At 48.6% G+C, this 18,473-nt stretch overlaps 1 protein-coding gene and 1 long non-coding RNA gene across 2 annotated transcripts in view; both read right to left on the reverse strand.

Moving 5' to 3' along the window:
* The window catches only part of LOC135578257 (uncharacterized), a 30,343-nt gene extending 11,878 nt beyond the window's left edge, over nucleotides 1-18,465 (reverse strand). Inside the window, exon 1 of the long non-coding RNA XR_010469740.1 lies at nucleotides 85-18,465. This is a non-coding gene — a long non-coding RNA (uncharacterized LOC135578257). The remainder of the gene's footprint in view (nucleotides 1-84) is intronic.
* Nucleotides 1-18,473, reverse strand: part of AHCYL2 (adenosylhomocysteinase like 2) — a 101,219-nt gene that overhangs the window by 82,270 nt on the left and 476 nt on the right. The window lies entirely within an intron of this gene.

An 18,473-nucleotide genomic window follows, 5' to 3' on the forward strand; every position in this document is an offset into this window, starting at 1 on the left:
AGAGTCATGCGAAGATTTTCTCTTCCCTAATCCCCCACTTCTAAAAGCCTTTTCCTACCGCAGAAATGAGTGAAGGTTTCCCACCTGAAAGGTGTTCTTTTTGTCTCTGCCGTTTGGGTGAGACCCTCTGCCCGCACATCGAGTTTTAAACCACGGCGAAGAACCAAGCGCAGCAAAATCCGCCTGGTGCAGCGTTTCACGAGGTGACCCGACTCCGCAGAAACAAAAGGCTTTCGGAGCCGCATTCAGGGCTCGAGAACCAGCAGGAAAACAGTGACTCAAGTCGGGGTTGCTTTGTGAAAGCTGTTAGGAACGGACACTCCAACCCTTCCATGCCTGCTGGTGATGAAGAATGAACCATCCCAAGCGGATCCCTTCACAAGCATCAGTTTGCTTCTCTTTTGTTCCTCTTTTCCCGCGGGCAGAAAGCAGTTTGGACCATCGGGACGTACCTGGAGGTCTCTAAACTCACATATAAATCCTCATCTGCAGCCCCGCAGCAAAGAGCTCGTTTGTTCGGTAACCACAGAAACAGTTTGACAAACCAGACGAGCAGACACACAACCTGCCCAGACCGAAGCTTCAGGTTTTGTTTCCATTTCGAAAAGACCCACTTGGCACCCACTCAATCTGCTCCGCTCTTTGTTAACGCTGCGATGAAGGACGCGCTGACCTCTGAAGATGCTTCTTTGCATTCCACACACACCTGCTCCAAGGGAAAATGCTGCTTGTGTTCAAAATGCTTCTTATGTTCAAAATGCTTCTTGTTTTCAAAATGCTGCTTGTGTTCCTGTGCTCAGCTCCCTCCCAAAGGTTTCTTGCACCGTTGCAGATCTCCGGCTGCTCCATACTACAGCTCCAAGTTCAACCTCACGCTATTTTACAGCGGAATTTCTTTGCCGGGTGTCCCAAAACTGAAGCTGGAAGGTGCAGATGGCAGCACATCCCACCAGGAACGTCATCGATAAGAAGCTGCTCTAAGCCACAGCTTCCCCTGCAACCCAGTGGTTTCGATACCCGTGACATAAAAAAGATCCATAAAAACACATAAATCTACAACCCGTCACTCCTTCCTTTATCACTTCTCAGTTCAGAATTGTTCTTGTGGCTGAAGACTCCCCAGGGGTCTATTCCAACCTCCCTCCTCCTCCTCACCAGCATTATTGTTTTATCCTTTCACAAAACCCGCAGCTCCTGCTCAAACAGCCTTCACGACACAGATGGAGTTTCTGGACTTCTCCTCCACCTCTCGAGAGAATTCCACGCAAGATTTGAAACCAGTTTTGATTAATTCCCCCCTCCTTTTCTTTCTCCTCCTCCTGCTGCACCAACCTGATATTCAGGTTAAACATCACAGGCTACAGTCTGTCCGAAAGGTATTTACAACATAAAGCGTGCGGAAAGCAACTGCCGGTGCTGACGGCTGCGTTAGCGTGTCCTTAGAGTTTCTTTACACCCATTGGGATTAGAGTTCCCGAGAGAAGAACATGAGCCCGCGTGTGATGGGGCGCTGTCCTCGCACCCACAGCCAGGCCACAGCGTCACTTTCAGATGCGACTTGCAATGATTCCTTTGAGGATCACCATAGGATCTCGGAATATTCTCACCCTGCTTGAGAAACTATAACATCAGAAAAGTCTAAGGCAGCATCCCTGAGGAAGCAAATGCTGAAGGGCGGCAGCCCGGAAAAAACTAACATTAAATCCACAAACACCAACCTCGTTTTCCCCCCTTTCTTCTTCCTCTCTCTTTCCTCCAGATGTTGGCAAAGACACAGTTAATCTGTTTGAAAAGCACCTGTTTGGGGCAGAAGAGCAAACTAGCTGTTCCACACATGGAAGAACATTTAAAAATGAATCAAGGAATCACCTGTGAGGAATATTGGTCAACGGAGGAAAAGCTGAACGAGCGAGTGAACAAGAGAAACCTCTGGGTGGTTTTTCACTTAAAAATATAGGAAAAAAGCTTTGGGTTTTGAAAGTGCAAATAGCACCACGATGGCTCAACACCCCAAGGTTCTCCTGAAATCCATACAGCAGGTTTGTACCCCAGCTTTGGCACTGGAGTTCACGGCCCCTCGTGCTGCTCCGCTGCCTTCCAGCGGCACAAACAGCGGAGCACGGACACACCAGCACTGACTCTCACCCTGCATTCCGCATTCTCACAAGAGCCAGGAGTTGGTACAATGAGCCTGAATTCTAGGCACCGATTCTCTGCATTACCTAATGGAGCCATCCAGCGAGACGAGCGCCGTGAACCCACATTCACATGATCACGGTTACTCAGAAAAACTCGAGCGGTTTGGTGCACGCTGGACCCGAGAGCTGAAATATTGCAGGGAAAAAGGAATCTGGAGGAGCTGATGGGTTGGCGGGACGGCGAGGCCGAGGCCTCACAAAAGACACCCTCGAAAAACCAGCGTGCTCGCCCCCGAACGCTCCACATAATGCAGCGAGCAGGGCCCAAGGAAGACTATTTTAATTCTAATGGTTGCCACGGTGACTTTAATTCCATCCTCGCTCCAAGTAGTCTCACAACTTCCAACTCGGCACCGCTAATCAGGAATCTTGCATAACATTAGCGCTGAATAAGCCAATTTAAACCAACTTAAAAGCCTGGATTATTGTAGAGGATGTTGATGCAAAAAGGTTTTTAAAAACCCAAACAAACCCCCTGTTTTGTTCAGGGAAGTGCTGCTTCTGTGGTTTCTTTCCAGCAAGCGCTCATCACTCTTTAATGTGGAAGTTCTGGATGAGCCCAAGCCAGAGCAGAACCAAAGTTAAATACTATTTTGTTTAGTCAAACATGGTCCCCCTCAATTTTCTTCTAAAGGAAAAATAAAGTACAATGAGATCGTATCAGGGCAGAAAAGAATTGGCCCTGGTTATTGGGAGAATAAACGACATGACTGTCCTGGAGTATCAAACCTGGAAAGTTCGGCACGAGAGCCCAGGAGCTGCAGGAAGAGGTTTCAGACTGTAAAATGTTTCTTCTTCGACCACTGTCCAAAATGGTTTGGAAAACACTCCTGTAATTTAAGCGCAGCTGTAATAAGTAAAGCTGACCTTAGCCCAGACTAAGAAACTGCCTGAAGTCTGTTCTAATCTTCCTTTTGGGCTCCAGGTGAATTTTGGAAGACTGAGGCTTCCCACGGCCACCCACCCACTGCTCGCTTAAGGAGAGTAAAGCCCCATGTAATTATTTCTCCCTATTAAAATACGAACTATTTTCTTCTTCACTTAATTTTTCCCTCCTTCCCAACCTCCGGGATTTCTCCTGAACTAACGTCCATACGGGCGCTTTCCAAGGCACCACAGGATGAAGCTCCATTTCTCTCCCTGGCCGTGTGCAGAAGAGCTGACGTTTCTCTCACCCAACCCTAAACGTCCAAAATCCAGGATTTTTTCCAAAAGAAAACCGAGGAGCAGCAAAATGTGACCTTCGGCGGCAGCAGCTTTGGCGATGGCCCTGCAGCCCGTTTTCTGCGAAGTCATGGACCTGCAGCAGCTTCAAAAGGAGAAGCAGAAGGAGAATTTTGTCCAGTTTGTGATATCTCACTAGTGATAAAGCAGATGCAGAAGCTTGTGAGAGTCGGTCCGAAGATGGAGCAGTATTTGCCTGACCAGCGCCATCAAGAACTTAGAGAACTGAAGCCCTGACTGAAAGAACAGATGGACAAGGACTTGGAGAGAGGCCCGAGCAGAAGCATTGTGTTGCACTGTTTCTCCGATACGGGGGCTCCTGCTCACAATGGCTGCTGTGTGGACTTTGCCTGCTTCTCCAGCCAAATCAGCCCCCGCCTCCTGAAAGCTGTTGTTATGGGGGTCTCTTCGACCCAGGGACAAGAGCTGCCGTCCACAAGATGTGTTCTCACCTGCGGCCTCAGTCACACGTGTCCCTCACCTGCTCCCCAAACAATGGCCAATGACAAGGAGCACGCCCAGAGCTCGCCAAGGGGCCTGAGCTCACCCAATGCACCAGAGACAGACCCTGAATGCTGGACACGTAAGCGCTGGCAAAAGAAAGCGTGAATCCTTCGAGCCTGCGCAGCACGAGCCTGGGTTGTGAAATGAAGGCAGACTGGCCTGAAACAATGGGAGCGAGGGGGTGAAGAAGCATAAACGGTGACTCCAGAATGGACACGGGTGAAGATCTTCCCGCCAGAGGATCCCGAACCACGACGGAGGACCGGCCGGACTCCACAGGACCGGAGACCAGAGGGAGCTTCTGGAACTGGATGGTGAGAAACGCAACCTCATTGCTCATCCTGTCTCTGTTTCTTTCCCCTTTCTTTTCTCACTCTGTCTCTCTATCGTGTGCCGCTTTACGGGCAAATTAATAAAGTAACACTGCTTGACTGAATTATAACCCCTTGGCATTTTGGTCGCCTTAATTTTGCGCTCGGAGATGAAGGTAAAAGAACCATCACGAGTCGATCGCCAAATGGATTGTGACTTGACGCCCACAATTTGTTTAGTGTACCTTCCAATGTAGACATCCCTAATTTCACTGACACAAAGCGGATTGCGTGATAAATCACTTATCTTTTCCTTCCTTTTCCTTCCTTCTTACTTTGTCTCCCTTTGAGGATTGCAGCTTGCATCCATGGCCCTCAGCTCCTGAAAAAACAGCAGAATGATCAACAAAAACCAGGGACAGGCTGGTATTCAGCGCTGCTTCTGCTATTTGTTTTGCTGCTTGGTTATTCTCCGCTCCAGAATTTTTAACCCCACTAGTTAAACTTCACACTTACATTAGGAAATAACGATGATGGCAAGAATGCTCAGGTGGTAAAAAAACACCCATTTGACTCTTCTATTTAAGCTTGAAATGAGATTTTCCACATATGACTGCAGGTATTTCAGTTTAAAAGAGTCTAAAACACCTTCTGAGCTGCAGCTCTCCTGTCATCACTCTCGGTGGCAGCAGCTTAGATCTCAACATCCATCAGAGCAGGAGGAGCAGATCCCAGCGGTGCTAATAGAGCAGAAGCAGAGGGGAAAAGCCAATATTGGCACAGGGCTCTGGCACACTGCTTGTGCTTTATCACTTGATAGAGAGGAATCTCCCATTTCTGGCTGTGTACAAAATCACTTCTGGCTCTAACAGGTAAGATATGATGCCCTTTAATGTTTGATCCAGACAGAGAAAAAGGAAACCTGTGCAGAAGGATGCAAGATGAACAAGTCACTGGTTTACGACGAGAAATTCCTGCTTGTTTGGCCTTCACAGCAGCCCTGAGCCCTGAAGACCATGGGCACTAAAGGAAATAGCTTAATAAACGCTGATGGGGAAGCAGGGAAAGAGACGGTACAAGCTGAAACTCCAGTCCTTGGGAGCTGCCTTCTGACACAAACACCCCAGGGCCGCAGGTTGTGCTACAAAACCTCTGTCCAGACCAGGATACCAACCGCATTGGCCACCCGCTCCTTTCCAAGCCGAGACTTCCAGGCTCCATACTCCATCTCCTTCAGTTTTACACTCCTGCATCTCAAACAGGTGAAAATGAGTTCTGAGTGCACCAGCAGAGCAAACTGCAGGATAATGTGGCTTCCAGGCGTCCCCAGGGATCAGTACTGGGGCCAGTTCTGTTTAGTCTCTTTATCAATGATCTGGATGGGGATCGAGTGCACCCTCAGAGAGGCTGCAAACAGCACCAAGCTGGGTGGAAGTTTTGATCTGCTGAGGGCAGGAGGCTCCACAGAGGGATCTGGATCAATGGGCTGAGGCCAATTGTCTGAGGGTCACCAAGGCCAAGTGCCAGGTCCTGCACTTGGGTCACAACAACCCCATGGACGCTGCAGCTGGGGAAGAGCGGCTGGAAAAGGACCTGGGGGTGTTGGTGCCAGCGGCTGAACATGAGCCAGCGTGTGCCCAGGTGGCCAAGAGGCCACCAGCATCCTGGCTGGGACCAGCACTGGTGTGGCCAGCAGGCCCAGGGCAGTGACCGTCCCTGTGCTGGGACCTGGGGAGGACAAACCGCCAATCCTGGGGCAGTTCTGGGCCCCTCACGCCAAGAAAGGCCTTGAGGTGCTGGAGCGAGTGGAGAGAAGGGAACGGAGCTGGTGAGGGGCTGGAGCACAAGTGTGATGGAGCGGCTGAGGGACCTGGGGGGTTCAGCTGGAGAACAGGAGCTGAGGGGAGACCTTCTGATCTCTGAACTGCCTGAAAGGAGCTTGGAGCCAGGGGGGTCGGGCTCTGCTCCCCAGGAACAAGCGCCAGGAGCAGAGGAAACGGCCTCAAGTTGCGCCAGGGGAGGTTGAGGTTGGATGTGGGAACAATTTCTTCCCCAAAGGGCTGTGGGGCATTGGAACAGGCTGCCCAGGGCAGTGCTGGAGTCACCAGCCCTGGAGGGTTGGACAGACGGACATGAGGTTCTCAGGGACATGGGGCAGGGACAGGGTGGGTTATGGTTGGACTCGATCTTGGGGGTCTCTTCCAACAAAAGTCATTCTGTTCCCGTTCCCCCTATGATAAGGGGTTTGAGCATATGAACACCCTGCCATTGTCACCCTTCTGTTGGCCTCCACAGAAGACCACAAAGAAGGACAAACGGCAGGTATGCAGAAGATGACACCAACCTCCTTCAAAGCTCAAAGTCAATATGGAACATGCTGTTCCAAACAAACCATTTCTAGACTAACAAGTGTCTGGGGGGGGTCGGTACCAAGGACGAGACCAAGACACTGACTCCTCAAGGAGAAGAGATCAGGAGGCTGGAAAGGTCTGGGATCACAGGTTGCTCCTGCCCTGATGGGCTCTCCCAGACTCTCTTTCCTTCTGAAGGACACATGGAGCCCGGACACAGACCGCGAGAGGAGCCAGAGCACACTCAGGGAACACTTTCGCAGTATCTACCACAAAAGATCCATTTCCACTAACGTTACTGACAGGAGCTGGGACGTTGCATCCAACCACCAAGGTCAAATGAAAGTACTCAATCCATCCTTCTCGAAGACGAGTCATTATTGTTCTCCTGCCTCTTTCAAAATGCTAAAGACCAACATAGGTTCACCCTAAAGCTCCAAGTATTAGTCCCTACTTTTCCTCAGAAAAAAAGAAAAATCTTAAAATCACACATTAAAATACTGTGACACATTAATAAAAAAGACAAACTCACAATGAATACTTGCTCTTTGCTCTTGGCACCTTCGCTCCCCTTCAGAATTACAGAATTAAGCATCTTCTAATGTGCACAGAAATAACAAAACACAGGATTTGACACCAACCACGATAACGTCTTGAGATTTGCTCCATTTTCAGGCCAGCGCGATTCGAAGGATAATCCATTCCTAACAGGTTTGCAGGCTGAGGATGGGCTGGAGTCCAGGTTTAAGTTCGCAAAGAGAAACACTGCCCGACCAACAGAAAAACTCGCACCTAAACCCTGAGCCTAGCAAAGCTTCCCTCTTGGACCAACCTGTTGCAGGGGTTTTTAATCTATTTTAATATTTGTTTGGTTTTTTTGTGGTTTTTTGTCGTTGAGTTTCAGTTTGTCGTTTGGTTTGGTTTTAAACTGATTTCCCTGCTCTGGTTTAGTGTGACGCATCGCGACTGCACGCCTTGACTCTCAGACCCGGTCTAGCAGAAGATCAATTCCCCAAACGGTTCCAGCCAATGTCACTAAGGCCTGTGAACTTGTCACCTCCTCAGCATCCACACCGCACGGCAAACCAAGCGCCCACGCGGGGCACAGAACAAAGCGACGGTTCACCAGGTATCTGCGTGCGGCTCCTCCGGCTGCTTGCCTGAACCTGCCGGGTGGCTCGTCACCATTCACAATTAGACAAAAATAATACACACACCGAGTATCTCTGAAATATTGCTCCTTGGGCCCTGGTCTTAACCTCGGTCCAACACCTCCACAACCCATCGCTGCCTCCGGAGCAGCCAAAGGGAAGCTGGACAAACCAAGGCAGCACAGAAACGTTTTCATTTCCATCACATCTTCCATCGCAGGAAGCCAAGTGTCAGTGGTGGCCTCAACGTACTCCTACAAGCACAAAAAAGTAACAAGACCTCATGCACCTGAAACAAGTTTCAAGAGAAACAACTTTTACATTGCTCGAATATAAAATGCATATTATTGACTCTTCAAATCTGACAAACTACCAGCAGACAGCGAAGCCTGAACTGGGATTCAGTGACACAAAAGTAGAACAATTACAGTTTAGTGTTACAGAAAACCGCTCTGGTTAATACCGAACCGGTGCATGCGAAATCCTGGGAACTGCAGCAGCGATCTCTCAGCACAGAATGCAGACAGTTGGCTTTCAAAACAATCCACATCAAACACCAGCCAGCGCATTCTGCAAACAACAAAACCCATCTGAGCCGATACTGAAAAGGATCCAAGCACATTTCCCCACCTCCAGAAACACCAAAGTCACGGAGAGAACAGCAAATCGGAGCCAGCAAGTTTTTGGAAGGAAAGTTTCCTGGGAACAGATACCAGCGTGAACCACAGTGAGTTATTCGCCTAAATTGGGCCTTGAGTCATTTTGATGGGAACCGTCCATCCCTGGTTTTCCTCGCGTAACTTTGGGATGAGACGGCGATCGCTTCACCAAGTAAAGTTTCCTAATTGTCAGACAAAGGCGTGTTGGTGCTGCTCCTGCTTTTCAATGCTTGCTCTGGGGATCAAATGTGCAGTAAGAGCGGTTCTGGGGAGCGAGCTCATTTTTCAGCTGACTTTCCTCTTTCTGACGCTCATGAAAAATGCAAGCGGCTCCTATTTAAAGCTCTGTCACGAACTAAAAGAAAAAATACCTGGAGTTCCAACAATGCTACCTCTGCAATTTAAAGTAAGGTCAGCACACAGCAGCGTTCAAACATTTCTCATCGCAAAATGCTAAAAATACATATTTATTAAGAATATCAGAATAGAATATCAGAATAGAATATCAGAATAGAATATCAGAATAGAATATCAGAATAGAATATCAGAATAGAATATCAGAATAGAATATCAGAATAGAATATCAGAATAGAATATCAGAATAGAATATCAGAATAGAATATCAGAATAGAATATCAGAATAGAATATCAGAATAGAATATCAGAATAGAATATCAGAATAGAATATCAGAATAGAATATCAGAATAGAATATCAGAATATCAAGGCTGGAAAGCTCGGCAAAAATAAAGTAAGAAGGTTGTTCCCTCAACCTGAAGTCACACAGGCTGCAAATTAAGGCACCGACACACCATCACTTTCAGCAAAACCTTCCTCCATCAGCGGATGGAACATGATTTCAAGGTTTGACGTTGCTGATCACAGAATCCCGGAATCCCAGAACGTCAGGGGTTGAAGGGCCCTGGAAAGCTCATCCAGTGCAATCCCCCCATGGAGCAGGAACACCCAGATGAGGTTACACAGGAAGGTGTCCAGGCGGGTTGGAATGTCTGCACAGAAGGAGACTCCACAACCCCCCTGGGCAGCCTGGGCCAGGCTCTGCCACCCTCACCCCCAACAAGTTGCTTCTCATAGTCAAGTGGAACCTCCTGTGTTCCAGTTTGCACCCATTGCCCCTTGTCCTGTCCCTGGTTGTCACCAGAAGAGCCTGGCTCCATCCTCCTGACACTCCCCCTTTCCACATTGATCCCCAGGAATGAGTTCCCCCTCAGTCTCCTCTTGTCCAGCTCCAGAGCCCCAGCTCCCTCAGCCTTTCCTCACACGGGAGATGCTCCACTCCCTCCAGCATCTTTGTTGCCCTGCGCTGGACTCTCTGCAGCAGTTCCCTGTCCTGCTGGAACTGAGGGGCCACAACTGGACACAATATTCCAGGTGTGGTCTCCCCAGGGCAGAGCAGAGGGGCAGGAGAACCTCTCTGACCTACTGACCACCCCCTTCTAACCCACCCCAGGTACCATTGGCTTCCTGGCCACAAGGGCCCAGTGCTGGCTCATGGTCACCCTGCTGTCCCCAGGACCCCCAGGTCCCTTTCCCTTACACTGCTCTCTAATAGGTCATCCCTCAACTTACACTGGAACCTGGGGTTGTTCTACCCAGATTCAAGACTCTGCACTTAATGATGTTTTGCTTCCCATCAGGGAGCTGCGAAACACAGAGACAGGAGATTTCCAGAAGAACAAGGGGCTTTGGTTACGCCGTTAAATGCTGCTCGATGTAATTAAATCCTGTATTTTTCTTCGCCAGAGTCGCTCCGGGCAAGTTTGCGCAAGCAGGTGCAGACAGAGCGGAGCTCCAGGTGGATGGATGGCAGAAAAGGATAAAAAATAAAAAGGAATAAACCATTAAATGACTCATTTCTGACCAATTCGGCATGTGCGTTGGTTGAGGCATGTCCGAGGCAAAACGCCCTCAGTCAACGTCTCACATCTGGCCATGAAATACAAGATCATCATGCTGGTTTTTTTCCATGGCTCGTGATCCAGAGCTTTGAGAAGTGCTGAGCACTCGCGGCTCCAACCGCGGGCAGCGGGGACTTCAGTGACGGCCCTACCTAATAATGGCACGTCTGGGGATAAAGGTTCAGATCTTCTCCACTTCACAGCAGAAAACCCAAATATAGTAACCATTTCTTTTCATTTCAGCGCATCAAATCCCCGTCTACAAACCTGAGGCAACGCGGTGATGTCTTGCAGAAGCTGGACAATACTTTCCAAAGCGTTCCAGTGCTACGATGAGTTTTTTTGAGGGTGCAGAAGGACGTTAAATTCTCAATTCTCGCTTCTCCTTGCTCATTCCAGAGTGCCCCGATGTTATATTTGCAGAAAAGCCTTTGGCCTCGGACATGAACAGAACGCAAGCACGACCGTGTCATTCGATTCTCAGGGAGGTCCCTGCAAATGTCAGTTCAGTGCTGGTCACCGAGGCCTCTGCAAAGTCACACGGGAGCCTCTGCTCTTTAGCAACATGAGCCATCTGTGTGTATTTCTACTACTAATAAATATATCCTATATAAAAACAAATAATAAAAATATTTCTATACATATTTATATAGCTATACATGTATTTTCCAATAATACTACAATAAATTAAAATAAGAGTTAAAGGTTCTCTCTACAGCACAAACCATATGAAAGCTCATAGTTATGTAGGAGCACCATAAATCAGGAGGCCAATTTAATCAGCTTCATGTACACTTTTGCAGAATAAGAAGTTATAACTTCTGATCAATCTCAATGTTCTTCCCTCCAGGGATTGTATTTCAGAATTAGCACAGATTAGATGAGCTGCACCTACAAAATATCTGGAGTTTCGAAGTTGTGTTAGGAAGCCAATGGTTCACGCACGGCTCTGCCTGCAGGAAAAGCTGCACAATTTGTGATGGAAAAAATGCCAAACCAACACAATTGGGTAATATTCGCCTCCCCAAAATATAACTAGAAACAAGACAAACATTTTCTAAAGGTGTTCGCACAAAACCAGTGGGCACGAGCGTGACAGCATTTACTGCTTCGAGACCTTAAGCGGAAAAATGGTGAGTTGAGAAGTGTTCTTACAATAAAATCATCTTTTTTCCTTAAAACCTTTGACCTCGGATCTCCAAAGCTCCCTGAAGAACGACTGTTCCATGTTCCTCACTCTTATTCTCTCACTTACAGACGTCTCCCACTTCAGAGGTGGATTAAGCTTAAAGCCCAGAAATTCTTCTGCTTAATCCAGCAAACACACTGAATTTCGCTTTCCAGCCCGGCCTTTGGAGGCACCGCGCAGCTCCCCCGCGGCCGCACGTCGCAAACAGAATTCACTAACCCTCCTCTCCTCCTCACCTCACCGCAACATTTCACCTTAATTTTGAGAAGGCAGCTTCTAACTGAAGCTCTTGCAACTACAACTGTGAATTTTGCCCTTTCTGTTTGCAGGGTCTGTGTCCAGCGGCTGCTCCCAGAAAGACCCAGTTTGACTCCCCACCTTATGTTTGGATTTATAAAACTGACCGACATCAGTAGCCCCTTGAGAAGAAAGGAAGAGATGAACTTTATCATGGCTTCCCTAGGCTGAAATTGTGGCATTTCAGTGGGATATAGTTTTGCTACAAATGCCCTTAACAGCAGACAAGAGCATGGAGGGGTTTATGCAAGAAATTTAAAGCTTATTTCACCCTTAATTCCTGCCAGTTTGGTGCTCACATGAAGCCCTAGAACGCCGCAGATAAATCAAGCAGCACCCTGTATTTTTATTTACAGCCTGCACCTTATTTTTCAGGCTCTGTCTCTTCCATCCATCAACAACTTGCCTACAGCTCATCTCTCTAGAGGGGGATTTAACGGGACGTCAACCATCGCGCCTGGGGAGGAGTTTTCCTTCACATGACTGGGGTTCTGTGCTTGGGTCTCTGGTTTGAATCTGCAAAAGTGAAGAAAACAAATACCAAAGAAGAAAATGAAGCGGGTATTTTTTGTACCCTACCACTGCGGTAGCTCTGCAGAACATTTGGATTCATTCCGATTCATTCCATTCTTTCAGTCTTTAGCATTCTTCCAATTTCATCACTGCTGCAGGTCGCTTGGTCACATGGGGAAATCTGCCTGTTAATCTGAGCTACACCCCTTTCTTTTTACTTTTACCTTCCTTGTTTGAGGTAAATCATCACATTGTTTTACAACTCACCAGACAGAGTTAAAAAGAAAAGCCGAAAAGGTCAAACATGACTCCTGAAGTCGCAATTGCTTCACCTCGCTCATCTATCAAGCGTCAAGTCAGGGCCAAAGCAAAGACTACGCTTTTAATTGCTTGTAAATTCAAATACCAGGTTTCTGTTCCCCCAGGAAAGACACAAACACAAAGATCATTATGTGGTTCAGCATTTTTCTTTTTCCCCAGCAAAGCAACAGGGATCCGGTGCCTCAGCCTCCCACCAAGTCTGAGGTCCCCTGAACCGCACTCCGGCTTCTCATTTCCACATCATTGTGTTTTATAATCGCGCATCCACAGCCATTAATTTTCTGTCACTTTTTCCCCCAATCTTCCTTTATCTTCTCTTCCATTCCCGAGCCTCCATGGCAAAGGTTGACACATTGATCTGCGCACCCAGCCCCAAGCAGCCACACGCAGGCACCTTCTAGAATTAAACTACGTACATTCATCGGGAGACAGGCCCAAGATTATTATACATAATAAAAGAATACAGCCTCCCGTGATAAGATTTTCCTAAATAGCATTCAAATCGCGCTCATTAGGAGCAACACTTGGGAATTCAGCCTTGGGGGAAACAATTATTACCTGGCATAAGTGATCGCCAGGGGTTAGAACGAAACTGAGAAAATAAAAACCAACACACGAGCGCGTAAGAAATCTTTAGCGGAACGCACACCTGCCGAAAAATCCCCCCGCCCCACAAAGGGATGTGGGGACATCACAAGGGATTTACAGATGTTTACAAAGGAAAAAGCTGCGTTTTCTCGCAGGCGAGGAAATCTGCTGGGAGCCAAGGTCAGAGCCGTCATTTAGACGAGCCACAAGAGAGTCGTTCACCGCGGCAGCAGAATAAAACCTCCGCCGGTCGGGGAATGTGCCAGTCTGCTGAGCACCAGGCATTTATTGCCGTGGAATCACTTCGCCGGAGAATTCTACAGCCGGGAGCCGTAGGAAGGTTATACCGAAGTGGTGACGTTACAGAAGGATACGGCCTCGTTACCGGACACCTCTATGTTCTGCTTTTTCTGCTTGGGCCGCAGACAAAAGCCACAGTTTTCTACGGGCGCTGCAGGGCTGGAAAAGCAACCGTGCTCATTTCCAAATGAACCAACAGCTCCAACAAACCTGCAAATCAAACACCGACAACAGCACCGACAAACCTTCCAGTTCTAAAAACCGCCAGTTTAATGATGCTAAAGAGCAAAGAACACAGCTTGAAATCCAAGGAGCGAGCTGTGCTTTCAGTACTGAGCGGCTGGGACCAAAAAAAACACATAAATAACCTTTCATTTTGTAAATTGGTACATGCTTAATATAAAACTTTAAACAGCAATTGTGTAGCTGCAAACTGCCCAGTGTGGTGTAGGAGCCGTTACTAAGCCTCACTCGCCAAGTAGTTAACAATCATTAAAGCAAGAAGTGCATCTGTTTAAGTACATGTTCTTCTCTCAGCAAAAGAAGGGCGCAGAGCTGTCATTACAAGGCTAATCACTTTGGCAGTCTTTAATTACAGCCCCTCACTAGCTCCCACCCCACGCGCCAATGACAACGTCACCAGAAGTTGTGCAAAGTCACTTTGATCTAGAAATGCCCTGAGAAACAACACAAACCAGAAGAGTCCGCCCCCCCGGGCAAAGCCAACGAGCGATCATCTGATCACCAAAAACACCGTTAAAAATCTAAAAGCGTAAACAATTTGTGTGACTCAGGGCCTTGACTCACATCCACGGATTAAGTTGAGCCCGGGACACCTGAGGCTGTTGCTCAGGAACACGGTTCACCCCGCGCCGGGAGAACAAAACACCATCCCCTGAGTCACCCCACGGTGGAGGGAATCGCAAGGGACAACCAACTCAGCCGAAAGTGAGGGATTTCATGTAGTCTGAGCTTCCCTGAGCTGCCTCATCTTGGAATCATACTGAGAACTTCCAAGAGGGGGAAGGCAGAGGGTCAGGAGATGCAGTGAGAGGCAGAAGAAGGTCCGGACAAGCCCTGAAGTTCAAGGCCACCAGCCCAGGCCTCAGACGCAGGTCAAAGACCCGCTCACCAGCCCTTCTCGAAGGCAGAAGCTCTGAAGCAACACCGGACAAGAGGGATCGGCTAAACCCACCTGTGTAGACACCCACAAAGGTCACAGCCACATCAATTAGTCAGCTCACCAGAAAAGCCAAGCCCAACATCACCTGAAGAGCGAGGCCTTCCAGCCACATCGTGAGAACGCGGATCTACAGCAAGAACCCAACGAGAACAAAAACACCATGACCAAGATCTTCACTCGGATCTGACGGGCGCCACCCCCGCAGGTGTCGCGAAGACGAGCCCGGCGGCCTTGACTTCGAGCTCTGGGTTCGCAGGAGCGCCGACATTTCTTGTACAGGCAGGTGCGCGAGGCTGCAGAATCAGGTCTACGCATCAATATCACAACAAAATGAAGCAATCGCACAAATAAATAAAAACACAAACACGCAATGTCATTAACGCTTGCCAGTCTGGGCACATGTACCGTCCCCACCCTACCAGGGTGAAATATTAATTAGCACATCTAAAGGCAGACAAGAATAAGTAAAACACTAAAGCAATGTAAAATACATTCCAAAAGGAGAGTGGTATTGGAGGAAAGAACAGCCGTGGCGATTTACTGCCAATTCTTGTGCTCGTGTCAAAACTACGAAACAAACATTTGGTGGCAGGAACACAGGGTAAAATTTCAAGGAAATGAAAAAACAAAAAGGAAAGAAAATAATATTTTTAATATAGAACCCAGTCAAGAAAAAACTACCAAGATGTTTTTATTCCAGGAAAGCTCTGTGAAGAACCACACAGTTTAATTGTTTTCACTACAAATTTGACATGATCTTGCTTATCTATTTTAAACAGACCTTTACCTTTATTTCAGGTCCTAAAGGAAAATTCTATTAGATTCGACTAAAAATTTTATCTGCTTCTTTTAGACTTATTTTTGTACTAAACCCTTCACCAGATGCTTCAGCTCCGCGTGCCCAATTTTTCAACCACAGGACTGGGAACAATCCTTACAGCTCCCAAATCTGGTGTTTTATTTAAATGACACGACTTCCTAAGAAACGGCGGAAAGGACTCCAGGTTTGTAAATCTGGGATGTGTAAACATCTTGAATCTCTGGAACGTACGCACTGAAGTCACTGGAAAACAAGAGTATGGGGGGAAAAGGAGGAGAAGGAACAGTATGTACTCCCAGATACCCTCCATCAACACATCTCGCTGCCTTTAGCAACCAGACAGATTGTCAGCTCCTAAACAAATTCTTACAAAGCATCCTCTGGCACTCTGAGGAGTATTCAGCGAGAGAGATGCGGGTTCCTTCAAGCTGTTTTCAGATAACGATCCCATCACCCACCATCAATATTCCCCTTGTAGACTTAGTGATGCAAATGTGGCGTCTGACGCTGTGACAGGAGCTGGACTTCAGGAGAAGGTGTAAGGAAAAACATCTTTATGTTGTTTAACAAAAAAAAACAAGAGAGGAGGGGAATAAGGGAGGAGTTTAGAAGCATTAAGCACACTTGAGGATATGGATACCCTGAGGGTCTCTAAAAATTGAGATGGGATTAAGACATCAAATGGACAGGGCTCCAGACACTGGGGACAGAGTCACAATCTTAGCAGAAAAATGTCCTTTATGGCGGAACTGGACCCCCCCATGAGGGATTTCTAAGGGATGATGGAGCCCTTGATCCAGCCCCTGTTCTTGGGCAGACGTCACCTTACAGGGACACGCTGCTTCCCACAGTCTCTAGGAGAGACTCCAGTTTCAGGGACACCACGGTTATGGGAACAAACTCCCTCATCCTGGGCCTTCTGAAGAGAGAGGAAATACCACAGCAACATGAAGGAGAGTGGAAGTCCAGCAATATGGAGATAAAGTCTTCACCCGAGTTTAACCCATAAGGAGGTTTCCCTCGTGACCGGGACGCTCCTTCCCCTCCATTCCCCAAAAGGCTCTAGTGTCATGGGGGAGAACTCCTTCTCCAGAGATTTCCAAAGGGAAGGGCGCCAGGCACCAAGAATTCTGGAATCTCTGTGGAAAAGGTGTGCTTCTCTACAGCCATCCAAGGAGGGGGCCCTGTGTATCTATAGGAGGCTGTATCTACAGGAAAGTACACGTATCCCCCCCTTATGGGGAGGATTTTGTCCATGGGTGCATCCACTGGAGGGACATGTATAACGCACACGTGTATCTACATGAGCAAGCCACAGAGCGGATGTAGGTGCATCTATAGGTGGACACTGGTACATGCATAATCTGTGTATGCAAAGGAATGGGGATGTCTATAGGTGACACATATGGGGCTGTCTGTTTGTGTCTGAATGCATTTACGTCTATAAGGATGTTTACATCTGTACGACTGGGTGTGGGCAGATGTGCAAAGGTACAAGCACACGTAACATACAGGTGCCTATATCCACACGGGTGCTGCTTTGCACCCATACATAGGCATCCAAGGAGAGCAGGTGTACCTTAGTGCATATATACCTCTGTCAGCGTTTGTGCAGCTATAGACACATATAGACACTGTAGATATTTAACCACGTAAACTTGCAGGTATACTTCCCTTGCATGTGAAAAGTATATGTCACACATGCATGTAGACACCTGTATGTGTGTATGCATCTATATGCATGTTTGTACACATACCAGGATGTAGGGTAGCACACCCACCTCTGTATCTGCGTACTTACCTCCGCACGTATGAGCTCATATATACGCAAGTGGATGTATAGCTACATCTATGCCTGCCTATTCACATGTAAGTACAAAAGCAGTTCTGAACACATGGATAACCAGCTATGGGTGCTCCTATATGTGCATACATATTAATACCTTGGGGGGATATATACCTGAAAAACATATGCATCTAGGGGTACGTATGGGCGCGTGCTGCACACCCACAGGGCAGAGGCACGCTCGGACACACTCACAGGACAATCATGGCATATACATGCCACATCCATAGGTGAATTCCCAGCACACATTCACCGTGTAGACTGTGGTCTGTGTCCTTCCTCGATGGGCAAAGACCATGCCAGGGGCACCCCTGAGAACGGGACACCCTGCGCAGACCCACCCTGGGTGTGCACCCAGCGATACACCCAGACACACACAGCGGGCACCAGGTACACCCCATTATCCCTCCCACGCCAACGGGACGGGCACCGTTTTTATCTGCTGATTATGCCTATTTCCGAGCGAGCGGATAACCCCGGGGACGTGAACCCGATGTGAACTCACACACACCCTGGAGCTCACGTACGTGGCACCCGCATTTCCTGCGAACACCCCACGGGCCCGGGTGCGTGGGAGCGGGTGTACATGCACACACCCAGCGGGTACCCACACACCTGGGTGCACACGAGCGTGCAAGTGAGCACAGCTCTGGGTACACGTGTGGCTGACACAGACCCACAGGGCAGGATCACGCTGATCACACATGTCCGTGGGCACATCCACAGTGTACGTGTTCACCCCACACTTAGCACAACGCAGGGAGACACCAGGAGTGGATGGGACCCCACGATGCCAAAGAACTGTCCCCAGAACACAGGCAGGGCATGGCAGCTGCCCCACGGCCAGGGGAGAAGCCCCACGACAGCCCCTCGGGACACACCAACACACACGCACCGGGCACCCCACGCCGGGCCGGTCCCCACCCGGCTGGACGCAGCGCCTTGTCCCCAAGCACCGGGCCCGGTCCCCCTCCCCCGTGGGGTGAACGTGTCCCCCGCGAATGTCCCCGCAGGGGGCCGGGGTCCCCGCACAAAGCGGCGACAGGTCCCCACGCCCGAGGGCGTGTGCTCGCCCCCGGCCCGCCCCCGTTCCTCTCCCC

Source organism: Columba livia, chromosome 1 (genome assembly GCF_036013475.1).
Source record: "Columba livia isolate bColLiv1 breed racing homer chromosome 1, bColLiv1.pat.W.v2, whole genome shotgun sequence".
NCBI classification, from domain to species: Eukaryota; Metazoa; Chordata; class Aves; order Columbiformes; family Columbidae; genus Columba; species Columba livia.